Source organism: Mus caroli, unplaced genomic scaffold (assembly GCF_978045245.1).
Source record: "Mus caroli unplaced genomic scaffold, Mus_caroli_1 scaffold_12, whole genome shotgun sequence".
Taxonomy (NCBI): domain Eukaryota; kingdom Metazoa; phylum Chordata; class Mammalia; order Rodentia; family Muridae; genus Mus; species Mus caroli.
In genome coordinates this window covers 11,126,812-11,140,022 of record NW_028227267.1, presented here as the reverse complement: position 1 = coordinate 11,140,022, position 13,211 = coordinate 11,126,812, and the positions used below count along the sequence as shown (strand labels likewise).

The following is a 13,211-nucleotide window of genomic DNA, read 5'->3' as shown; positions in this document are numbered from 1 at the left end:
TGTGTGTGTCATTGTGCCCCAGCATTCAGCTTGGTTTTTGGATAGCTTGGAGATCTAGTTATTAAACATTATTTCACCTCTCAAGTCTATGGAAATATACTGAACTGTGTGAGCTTGCTGCTAATTATAGGGCTAAGATTCAGTAAATAAAACCTAATATTTGCTGTAGAATGATCACTGTTCTTCTTTTATGCAAAGTACAGAGAAGTAAGAGGAGTCAACTCTAATAATACTCTTCCATTCCTGGACTTTCCACCATTATAAAGCTGTCTTGGCATTCCTCCACTAGAACAGGTACCACTCAATGTACCCCTCTCAATGGAAGACTCATGATGTATTGGCGTGATGGGGATGCTCCTTTCATGCTCCCAAAGGATGAAATACAATGTCATGTGTTGGATCCAGTTTGTTCAGTCACTAGAACGAGCTTCACTCTCTCCTATCCAGCTGATCAGTCAGTGCTTTGTGGGAACTAATTTCTTGCACTGTTGGAAGCAAAATCTGTCATCTCCTTTTTCCCCTGCTTCTTCTCACACCCACAAAAAGTACACATTGAGAGCAAATGTTGGCCAAGTTGGTTGTTCAAAGGGCTGATAGTTTCACAATGGAGGGAGTGATCTTTACCAAGTACATTTGGGTCCTGCCAAACACATGCTTTACTGCTGGGTGTGTTCTCTTCATACACATAACCCACTTTTATCAGGACTAGGGATCAACCAGGCTTTCACAAGACTTAGCTTCTATCCTGGATGTCTACCTTTGTTCATTGAGTTGGGGCAGAACCAAGCATGAGGAAATCAAGTGTGTTTGGACAATTGAAGGACTTCATTTTTACAATGGTGGATTTTTCCAGATGGGAAGCTAGGTGTCCTGGTTGAAAGAACTGTTTTTTTATTGTCTGGCAAGAAGATTGCCAATGCCCTTTAGTTACTCCTGCCATCTCTGCCCAGTCCTTTGCCTTTCATCTTATCAGGAAACCCACACTGGTTCCAAGAATCTGATGCACACTCATTTACCGAAGGTAATGCCCTTGCTTATCATACATCTATTTGTAGGAAGTAGTTCAATAGTTGGGGGTGGCCCCCCAAGTCCCTCCTTCAGCCTTGTCTGGCTGTCAATGGGCCTATTCCTATACAGATTCAGTATAGATATCTACTGTGTTGACAGTTTGGGGTTGCAATAGCTCTGTATTGCTGCGAAGTTTTATTAACAGACCACTTGGTAACATGATGTTGCTGATCAGTTGCCCACTGTTATAGAAAAAAATTGCCCCAAACCCAGAGGCTTCCAAAGACTAAATATGTATTTATTATCTCTCACAATGCTTGTGAGTCAGAATCCAGGGGCAGTTTAGCTCCATGAATCAGGCGTGGAGCCATATGCCAGAAATAAAATGTTGGTTGGTGACATAGGACAGCCCATTTAGTATGTGAAGAGATCTCACTCAGGTGTGTGAAATTCAGGAAATGACTGATTACGGGAACCTTGAAGGTTCACTGTCATGCCTTGCTTTTGTTTACACATTTTAACTAAAGTTTTCTTCTCCACTATCTAATCATTTCATCAAGGAGAACAAGACTCAGTCTTGATTATACCCGTGTAGAAATCTTCCAACATGAGCTTCATCTAGCTAGAGCTGTGGATTATAAAGGACTCTTAGCACTGTGGGATATTGCAGAAGTAAAATCTTGCCTGCCAAGTTTTGTTTATGGGCCAGGAATACATAAGAGTATGTACCTAGGACTGGTGCACAGCTTTAGTCTCAGTACTTGGGAAGCAGAAGCAGGTGGATTTCTGTGAGTTCAAGGCCAGCCTGGTCTACAAAGCAAGCCCAGGACAGCTAGGGCTACACAGAGAAATCCTGTCTTGAAAAACCAAACCAAACCAAACCAACCCAACCCCCCCCCCAAAAAAGTACCTAAAGAATATGGTATTTCTCTTCTCTCTCTCTCTGTGTTTGTGTAGATTTTTTTTTTATCTCCTCTGTGTATACCAAGAGATCTTGGTATATATACTTAAGAAAAAAACTGAGATAATCTTTCCTTAGAAAAGAGGGAAGTGAGGAGCCATTAAATCATTTTCACATTAGAACCAGGTGTTTGCTTCCAGGTCTGTGATTGGCCCAGCCTCTATAGTGTGTCTGGTATAATGGCTTACAGAAAGGAAGTGAGCCAAACCTCATTGTATGAGAGGTCAGATTCTTAGGCTTCCAGTTTCTGTTCTAAGCACAGATTTGGTAGCGAGTTCTCTCCTCTCCCCTCTGTGCTTAGGGTGTAGTTTCTGTTGGGTGATTGGTTCTGTGCTGCCGTTGCTCTTAAGGCTGCAGACTTCTGAAGGTTTGCTTGGGACAGGAAGAGTCCAAAATGGTTTGTCCACTTGTATGATATGTTCATGCTGGCTCCTGGCAAAACAAACAGACCTTAGTTCTTCACTATGTGGATCTTGTGGAAAGCTTCTGGAATGTTCTTATGTGACAGTTTAGCTCTTTTCCAGCTATTCAGGAGAGTAAGGTGGCTATAGCATGTCTTGTGATGTAGTCTTGGAAGTGACCCTTTATCGTTTCTGAATTAGTATTGGTTACATTGGACAGACCTATTCATTTCTCTTCAGAATAAGAAGGGGTTATATGGTAGCATAAATTTTAAGACCCAAGAATCATTGGCAGCCATCTTGGAGGTTGGCATCTATGAACAAACACACAAACTATGAAATGCTTGAATGAACACCCTTAAATGAGGTTGTACATTCAAGTGGCTAAAAGCATAGACATTTTCTAGAGATTATATTACTCTTATTTTCCACAATAAGGAGTACAGACCGAGGCAACGATTTGTCTATTCTTTCAATAAATGTTTATCGAGTACTTAAACATGTACTGCCAGTTGATCCAGAGCCTCTGTAGCAGGCAGCTTGCTGAGGAGGGTTCCCTGGGAGCATAATAAGGAGCCAGGCAGACGACTCAGGAGTAAAGCTGCCTTGATTCACAAGCAGCCTGGGATATTTGTCATGCATTCTAAGTAGGGGCCTCAAGTTATGATAGCAGACTGAACAATGTTTCTGCCCTTTGTTTGTTTGTTGGCTAATGACTTCATTTCACGAGTTCTGGTAAATAGATCGACTGCCCTCTCCCATCTTTCTCTGGTCATAATTCTTTCTGTTCCCATTTTAGTTGGAGACAGGTGCCCTCCAAGCCACAGTCTCTGCATTTATCAAAGCTAAATGGCTTGTGGCTGCCACCATCATATTTCTAAAAGCAAGCTGCTCTTGTCTTTCACAGAGAGCCTAACCTGAGTAGGAAATTTGATTGATTTACAGCTTCTCTCCCACTTCCCTCCAGTTATTTACATCTCGGCCAAAATTCTTAGTTGCTGGCATCATGAGAAGACTGGCCTTCCTAAGTGGAAGAGAATATATTGGTAGAGAACACAAGAGTTCTCAGAGTTAGTGTGTTTCTTGATAATACATGAAAACCCACATTGTTCTCTTTGGTGTGACACATCATGACCTTGTGGCTGTGTGATCAGGCATCTTCTGCTTCCCTTCCTGTCCTTGTTTCATATCACATAGATTCAAATGGCTTGGCTAAGGTCAACACAGAGGTTAGACGACATGAGAGGAAAGAAGCAGAATCTGCTCCATCTTATTCCAGGCAAATATTTCTCACATTTCCCAGCTCCCTATATGTTTTTTAGTGGTCTGTTAGTACACTACAGGGACTAAACCTTTGGAGTTCTCAGTGAGGAATGAGTTCTATCTCAGGGAGCCTTGTGTTTTCCATGCATAGGCTCCACCCCTCAAATCGGCAAACAGCCATGAGAAGTACTTCAATTGGATATCATATTAATTTACCAATAGTTATCTTCATATGACATTTATTGCAGAAAATCAGATTAAGCACAAGCAGAAAAATATTGACAGCTGCCCTCTGGGTTTTTTAAACATGAGCATTTGATTTATAAATGATTCTTCCGTTTGTTATTTCGAGTGCTGTGCAGTCTTTGAACAACACAAGCTGTGGTGCTGAGAAGCTGGGTGACTTCCTCAGTAGCCCATCTAGGGAAGAGCTCACTGTGATGACTTTCTTCTCCAGTCCAGCCTTATGTCTTGCTGCAGCAGGCACACCAGCAATTCTGGCTTTTGGGTACCTTTTATACTCATTGCCCTGTCCTCCATTTTTAGTTTTTCTACCCGTATTGGCTGGCCTTATTCCTCAGTAGTTCCCATAGGGAGTTGTCCTGCTTTGCCTCTGCCTTGCCTCAGGATCAGCTTCTTTCAGAAGAACACTGGGTTCTCATTAGCTTAAGGGGCCTTTGTGGGTCCCAAATGCCTGCCCACTCCCCTCAAACCTAGACCCTGTCAAGCAAGTATCCAGGCTACAATGATCATTCTTCAAACTACTGAAAGAATAAAAGAGCAAATGAATGTTGTCTCAGTTTGTTTCAGCTGCTGTAACAAAACACCAGAAGCTTTTTGTGACTTATAAGCAGAAAAAAAAAATCATCATTCATGTCTGGAAGGCCTACATCAGTGGTTCCCCCCCACCTTTCAGTTTAAGATCTATTTCAAAATTTTAAATTACTCATGTATGTTATTCTACATAAAGCAGCAAATTTTAGCATGATGTTTTCATAATGTGGATTGGATGTAAAAATGCCATGTATTTGAGCAGTTGTTCCCTAAATGATGATACTAGTTTGGAAGACTGTAGAGCTTTTAGGAGGTGAGAAGTGGGTCACAGAGGTATTAGCCTTAAATGCTATAGTCCAGACCCCTTCTGACCCCAGTCTTTCTGCTTCCTAGTCAAAGCCATGAGCCAAGCAACCTCGCTGCATGCTCCTGTGATGGAGCCTTCTGCCACCATACCTATCTCCTCAAACCAAGCAAATCCTTTGTTCCCAAAGTTGCTTCTGTAAGGTGTTATTACAGAGATGAGAAACATAACTAACACACACGTTGTATTCCAGGTTGATCACTTTCATCCCTCCTTTACCTGGGTTGCACTCTCCTCCTGTTGGCCCTGCTACCTTCATGTCCTTTTTCTTTTTTGAGACAGAGTCTAATGTAGCCCAGTTTGGTCTTGAACTTACTGTATGACCTTGAGACCTTGAATTTTTGGCCTCCACCTCTCAAGTACTAGTATTGCAGGTTCGCACCACCATGCCTAACTAAAGAACATCTAGAATCTATATATAAAACTTGTGTATGATATTCCTCTCTCAGAGTCTGACTTAGTTTGCTTATTAAGATGATCTCCACTTTTATTTTATTTTTCTGAAAATGATATATTTTCCCTCCTTTATAGCCACAATGACACTCAGTGTAGATGGGGGTGGGGGTTGCACACTTCTCCTTGAGGCAGAGGATTGCTTGGCAATGTCTAGAGGCATCATAGATGACCACAGCTGGAGGTGGGTGGTGGTCCATCTGCATATGCATGAGGATGTTTGTGATGAGGCTCCTGTGGAGAGGTCAGACGACAGCTGGTGTTAGTTTTAACCTCCTACCTTGCTTGAGACATGGCCTTTTGTTGTTTGCTGTTGCACGCGCCAGGCTTGCTGGCCTGCCAGCTTCTGGGAATCTTCTTGTTTCTTCCCCCTGTGTCACTGTACGGCTGTTGGGATTGTGTATCACTGTGCAGGACTTTTGTGGGTTCTTGGGGTTCACACTCAGGTCCCCATATTTGCACAATATGCATTTTATGCATGGCACTAGTTCCCTAGCCCAAGATGCATCCACATTCTTCCTCTCTGGCACTTTCTTTTTTCCTAGTATCACACTGTAGACTGACAGGGTTATGACTTGTCTCTATGGCTATAGAGACAGCATTTTATTTCACCATTTCTATGTTTTCTAACCTCAGAACTCATAGCCCCAGACCTCTCATACCCCAGCATAAAATCCAGGAGATTTAAACGTGCACTATGGCATGCCTTGTAAAACATATACAATATGATTCTACAAGGTCTGTTTTCAATGCCCTCTTCTGAACTAAATCATCAGACAATAATTCAATTTTGAGGCCCTTTTTTTTTCTATTAAAATACACGTAAGATGACACATGGGCCCTGACTAAAGTGGAACCTTCTTAGCATTGGGTATTTTCTATTTTGGGTAATGAGCTTTATTACACACACACACAACACACACACACACACACACACACACACACACACACACCCTCCTATATGTGCATGCATGCAAAACAGCATAGAAGAACATCTAAGGAGACACAGTTGCACTTTATGCTTTTGTTTGCCTTGGAAGATGTCAGACCAGATGTTGCTGTAAAGTGATAGTAATGATATCAGCTTTATTCTGGGGTTAATGGATTACTATAGTGCTATGGAAAATTATTTCATAATAAATGTTAAATTTTATTTTTTCTCAACGTTTCTCTGCTACATTTACTTTCAAATGATATGCAGATCTTAGAAAACAGCTCACCAAGACCTGCCTCATTTTATTTACCATTTGTAACTCTACAGAAACCTCTTAAGTTGGTTATGAAGTTGAACTAGGTGAAGGAATGCCATGTGGGAGCTCCCCTGTTCCTCAACAGGGGAGGGATCATTGTGAAATATGTTTCCCTGGAGCTCATAGGCTTTCAAAATGCATGTTTCCATGTTTACAAGTTGTTCTTGTTCCCACACAAGTTCAAGTTATTCTTGATAGATTGTAATGGCTTCAGTCTCTAAGATCAATCCCTTTGATTCATACATTATTGATGACAGTGGCAAAGAATACATCTATTGAGGAGATGCAGCTGCTTCCAAGGGGTATTCCCTATTGATCATGGGTACCCATGCCCAGGAGCATCTAAGTAGGGGCCTAGGAGCTTCAAAATGGGTCTGAGAAAGATACATGTCATGAGGTAGGGCTCTACCCCTCAATGTCTTCCTATCTTCCTACCTGAAGTACAGTTTTTGATGCTTCTGGAAGTCTCAGGATGTGACAGACACCATGGATTTTCACAGTATTAGCCATGAGTCAGGGCCAGTGTGAGGACCTGGGGGAGTAGAAAACATGTGTACTGTTGGGGATTGGTTCTAATGCTTTGTATTAATTTGGCTCCCAAAATTACACTGGAGTCTGCATGTTCAGATGCTGAGGGTACCAATTGGTTTTTGATTAATCAATAAAGAACCAATGGCTAATGGCTGGGCAGGTTGAAAGAGGGTGGACTTTTGGGATTCCTGGGCAAGAAACTGCAGAGGAGAGAAGGAACAGAATTACCATGATGCAGAAGCAGCAAGATCAGATTCAAGAGCTGCAGGAGCGAAATCATCCAGCAACGTGGGTGCAAAGGGAAAGTGGCCCTATGGGAGGCTGCCCAGAAGGAGATAGGGTAGCAAAGATAAAATAGAGATTTAGAAAGTGTTAACTCAAGAATGCTGGAGCGGAGTGTGTGCTAGCCATGGGGAGGTTTGGAAATGCCCAACCATTGAGCTTAGTTAGGTATATTAAAATATGTGCGTGCATGTGTACATGTGTGTGTGTTTTCATTTGAGCATCCAGAGACCGCTAGTGGGTGGCTAAAAGTGCAACCGCTCACTGAGAGCTCCAAGCAGATTAACAATTCACCACTACAGTGTAGGCCTTGGCTTGAGGTCATGGTGACCCTGTTTCAGAGTCTGTGTCATCCAGGGATCTTAGCTTTGATGATTTTAGGCCTACCATTGTGGTTAAGCAAAAGCAAACAGGAAGAACCAGGGACTCTTATGCACTATCTTAGGTTCTTTCCTTCCACTATAGGATGCATCTGTCACTACTTACAAGTGACATCTTTGTGCGATGCCAGTGGGAATGACTGCCACAAGAAGCTATTTCCATCATGAGACATGTCTGTACTCCATTCTGGTAATCACAAAGATTGTATGATGACTTACTGGAGGCATGCACCCAAGTATCCAAGAGATCCCAGCTTATTTGTTAGATGTCATCTAGACAGTAGTAGGAAAAGGTCCCCAAAGCAAGAACGAGTCAGAGACAGGCCTTAATCCCTTTGTTAAGAGTCTGACCAGAAGACCAAGCTATACAACCATAATGTATATGCAGAAGGCCTAGGTCAGACCCATGCAGATTTCCTGATTGCCAGTTCAGTCTTCGTGAGCTCCCATGAGCCCTGGTTACTTGATTCTGTGAGCTGTGTTCCTGTGGTGTCCTTGACCTCTCTGGCTCCTACAATCCTTCCTTCTCTTCTGAAGGATTCCCCCCAGCTTAGCCTAATGTTTTGCAATGTGTGCATCTGCTCCTATCAGTTCTGGATGAAGCCTCTCCGATGATGACTATGCTAGGCTCCTGTCAACGAATTTCATCTATTGTTATCACCAGTCATGTTTGGTTCTCTCCTAGGTGTCTGGGCCATTAGCCAGCCTTTGGTGCCTGGCCCTCCCTCTCTAGGCATGGTTGTTTTTCCTTTTGAGACAGAATCTGGCTAAGGAGTCAGGCTAACCTGGAACTTGGAATTCTTCTGCCTCAGTTTCCTTGAGTGCTGGGATTAGAGGCACGTGCCACCACACGTAGGTCCGTGTACTCGTTGCTTGTCAGTAGCTGGGATCTTACTCAAGCTCTTAGCCTTTAGGGATTCTGAAGAGAAGTGTCACTTATCCAGTGTCCCTAGGACTTACTCTGGGCCACAAGCTTGGCCATGTGTTTCATCTCAAGATTCTGATGTAGTAATTCCTGCAGCCCACTGCAGCAAGTCCTCTCATTAGTCCCATTTTCTTGAAGCTGAAGGCCAGAGGTTAATTTCCGTGAGGAGTAGGAAGTACAGGAGATTTAACTGACGTCCCTCTTGCTGGGGCATGGTATTGAAGCCGTACAATTTGCTTTAATTGCAGGGTGAGGGGCCTTCGCTTATAAAAGGAGTTTCACTGAGGGCGTTAGCTGCTATCTCCAGTTGCTATCTCTTTTCCAAGATTGATTTTAGTCACACAGTTGAGAAGCAATTAGCCCATCCTCTTTCCCCTCAGGATACAGAATGGATTCTGAAGAGCCTGCTTACTATTCCGATAACTGATGGCGCCACTGAAGCTCTTTCAAACCAAGTGACAGAAAAAAAAAACCAAACCAAACCAAACCAACATACACCCCCACCTCCAAAACAACAAACACACAGAACCCTACAGATAAAAGAACAGAATTGAGAATGGTGTTTACTTGTCAGGATAACATAGTGGCACAATTTGTACATTTGCTGAAAAAGATTCATGTTTTCAGTGTGGCTTTTGAAAGACCCACAACGTGAGGACTCCCTCACGTTCTGACTCAGGAGAGGCGACACCCCAAAATCACCCACAAGAAACGATCTTGCTGCAACTGCAAGAGGATTTTTATTCGAGAGCGTTCTCGGGCCCATGGTCATACACCACGCAGGGGTAGAGGACCATGGCGCGCCGAGTAGCTGAGTAAGGGGGTATTTAAAGGAAGAAACCACAATTCATGGAGGTGGGGAGGGCGTTGTTGGAAAATACCAAAAATACCAGTTAAGAGTCACAAGGAAGTGTAAAGTCACAGGTGTCAGGTTATCTCTCAAGACAGTTTCTAAGAGCCCCTAACAATCTAAGAGCCCCTAAAGATAGCACATTTGCATTGCAGGTTCCAGTAATGGTCAGGGTGCCATTCTTTGAATTGAACCCAGGAAGCGGGTAGGTGGAGGAATGTCGCTATCTGTTTTATGACCAGTACTTGGAGCACTAAGCCACAAAGGCTACACTCCCAAGCCTGGGCCCAAAAGCCTCGAATTTTGTTTTTACTTTGCTATACTTTTTAAATACTTCTTCAGCTTTGATACCCAGCATACCGTGCTTCACCCTGGTCTCCAGAGACCTTACTTACAGTGATGAAAGCAGAACAAGCCTCGCCCCCAAGCCATTCAGGACACTGGGACCCTGGGCCTGCCACACCCTCTTCTCAGTTCCTCTCCCCAGACATCTGCTTCACTCTCTGCAGGACAGGATAGATTTGGAACAGGCTGACACAGGCCTACTATCCTCCACCTGTTACCCACTTGACTGTTTCCTCTATTGGTCCTGAGGTACCATCTAGAAACTTTGGGAGCAGTTCGTTATCTTTCTGGAGTCTTGAGATCATTTAAAAATCCAGTGGGGCCCCTCCATATCCCCCTCTCTCCACGAGGCCATGGCTGGTCTCTCTACCTTGTCTCTTTCTCTCTACCTTTCTACAATAAAGCTCTAAAACCATTAAAAAAAAAAGAATCCAGTGGAGACTGTAAATCTTCTTTCCAGCAATGCCCATGATATTTTAACGTTTGGCTCCAAGCCCTGAAAATCCCTAAAATCTCCCAGGGCCCAGGGGTCCCAGGTTGCAACCTTTAGGCTTGCTTGGCAATATACAGTTGTTCCTTGATATTCTTCATCAGGACCCTTTGTGGATATTCAAGTCTGTGCTTGTTCAAATATCATGTAGAATAGTGGAGTGTTCCCATGGAATGCAGGAGCATGGCTAGATTGCTTCCCATAGCTAATGCAAAGTAAGTAGAAGTGTGGAAACAGTTGTGCCATGCTGTTTGCAGAGCAGTGACATGACACATTCACAATGTGGAGTGGGCTGAACCCGTGAGTGGGAAACTGGTGAGGGTGAGCAGTTTCATTCAACTACACACGGCAGTGGGCAGCTTCTGGATTGCTTCTATAAGCTTTGCGGCCTTGTGCGCATGCTCTTGTTTAACCAGTTCCTTCAGCATATGCTGGGCTTATGACTTGATTGTACTGCACAGACTCAAAACAGTGAAAGGCTATCGCTTTCACAGTCATGGTATAAGAAGACTGGTTTTTCTCCTTTGTTTTTGTTTTATAACTCTTGTTTTAGTCTCTCTCTCTCTCTCTCTCTCTCTCTCTCTCTCTTTCTCTCTCTCCCTCCCTCCCTCTCATAGAAGCCAGCTGCCATACTGTGAGCACCCAGTGGAGAGGCCCAGTGTAGTGCAAAACTGAGGGAGGGGGACTCTGAAATGGCCAGCAAGGAACTCAGTAACAATGCGAATATATTTGGAAGCAGATATTCCCTTAGGGGGCCATTCAGGTGAGCCCACAATGAATCCCAGCCTCTTGTTGTTGTCTGTGAGAGACCTTGAAGCAGAGACCCTTAGCTTAAGGAGTGCCTTCATTCTGGGCCACAGGAATGCTGTGTTGTACCAAGTTGTAGGATAGTTTGACAGCAACAAATTAGTGCACCTGGCACTATAGTCCCAGGTGCACCACGTCACACAAAAGCCCAACAAAGTCACTAAAGGGATTCAGAAACAAAGTTTTTCTCCTTCTCTCCCTCTTCCTCCCCCTCCCCCTCCTCATCTTCCTCCTCCTCCTTCTCCCCCCTCCTCCCTCTCCCCCCCTTCTCCTCCTCCTCCTCCTTCTCTTCCTTCCCTTCCCCCTCCCCCCTCCTCCTTCTCCCCCCTCCCCTTCCTCCTCCCCTTCCTTTGGTGTTTAAGGAGTTTAAAAATGGCACATGTGTCCATGCAGACACCCTTGGATCTACAGAGGCTTCGTAGCCACCTCCAACATTTGTCTTCCCAGGGAATGCTTGAGCATCTTCTCTGGCTCTCCCTTCTCACACCTTGCTGTGTTTTGTAGGCAGAAACAGTTGGAGAAGAACGTTGGATGGTTTTCATCTTTAAGGAATGATGCTGCTGTCTCCCTGGGGCACATTCTGTGGCCACACAGGAAGACTGACCTTTGTTCACGTCATGGATATGACATTATTTCTTTTGGTTCCCCAGAAGGTTTATAGGAGTCATGTCACAGGGTGCCATTTGAACAAAGGGCTCTGGCACAGAGGTCAGGTTGAGCAAAGGGTGCACATGCCAACCAGATAACTGCAACTCATCCCAGTAGGAAGGCATCATGCCAGCCTTCATATCATGCCAGCCTTCATAATGCATCACACCCAGATTTGGAGGATGATAGCATAGGTGAGGGAAATCCTCCATTAATTACAATATTTGCATGCCCATGCACAAGATAAGCACCCAGGAGAGTGCATAATTTTCTTAATCACAGAGTTCACCATAATAGAACACGTACTCTGAATTTCTGAGGGGTGTGTCTTGCATGGCATGGCCTCTCTCTCTCTCTCTCTCTCTCTCTCTCTCTCTTTTTTTATAGAACAGCAGACACCTTTATTACACTATGCATGAGGCTCATTTGCCTTTCCGGGCTTTGATCTTCTGCAGATAGAACTCCAGCTCCTTGCCTTCGAGCACATTGCTGTCTGCTCTGCCACACTGGCCTGGTCGTGAGGCAATACAGGCTAGAAGCTTGCCCTGCTGGAACTGCTCCTCCAGGAGACTGCTGATTTTGGCATTCTTTTTCCTTTTGTAGTATTTCTTTTGAATTTTCTTTGATCGTTTTTTGTTTAAAATCTCTTCCTCCCCAGGAGTCAGCTTGGCCCCCTTCTTGCGGCCCAGGGGCAGTGCATAGTGGGACTCGTACCACTGTCGGTATGGCGTGCTGTCAATAAGCACGATGCAGTTCTTCACCAGGGTCTTGATGCGGACAAGCTCGTTGTTGGATGCATTGTAGACAACATCAATGATCCTTGTTTTGCGAGTACAACACTCAGAGCCCCAGGAAAAGTTCCCCACATCCAATCTCAGGGCACGGTACTTCTTATTGCCTCCTCGAACTCGGACTGTGTGTATGTGGCGAGGGCCAATCTTCGTGTTGGCAGCGGGCCGTCCCAGCTCATACTTCCGCTTCTTGTGGTAGGGTTTTCGCTTACCCCCGGTCTTGCGGCGCTTGTGCCAATTATCCCGAGAGATGCCCATCGCTCGGCGCTGGCTGGAAAGAGGATGGCCTCTCTTGATAATCAGAGATGACTGATGATTCCTCAGAGCAAAGTTTTATGTTTTTTTTTTTTTAAATTAACTCATTGTATATTGTGTAACTGTGTGTGTACACCTCATGTATGCAGGTATCTGTGGAGGCTAGAAGAGGGCATCAGATCTTCTGGGACTGTAGTCATAGGTAGATGTGAGCTGCCTGATATAGATGCTGGAAACTGAACCTGCATCCTTTGCAAGAACAACAGCAAGTGCTCTTACCTCTGAGCCATGTGTTCTACTCCCAGAAGCAAATTTTTATGCATCTGATTATAATAGAAACCAATTTTATTAGAAAAGTTATTAAACATTTTTAAACACCCATGTTTGGGATATGCATTTTAATTAATATGTACAATAGTTAGAGGAAGAGTGA

General features: G+C 44.1%; 1 pseudogene; it reads right to left on the bottom strand.

Moving 5' to 3' along the window:
* Nucleotides 1–12,115: 12,115 nt before the first annotated feature.
* Nucleotides 12,116–12,784, bottom strand: LOC110309761 (small ribosomal subunit protein eS8 pseudogene; annotated as a pseudogene).
* Nucleotides 12,785–13,211: the final 427 nt, after the last annotated feature.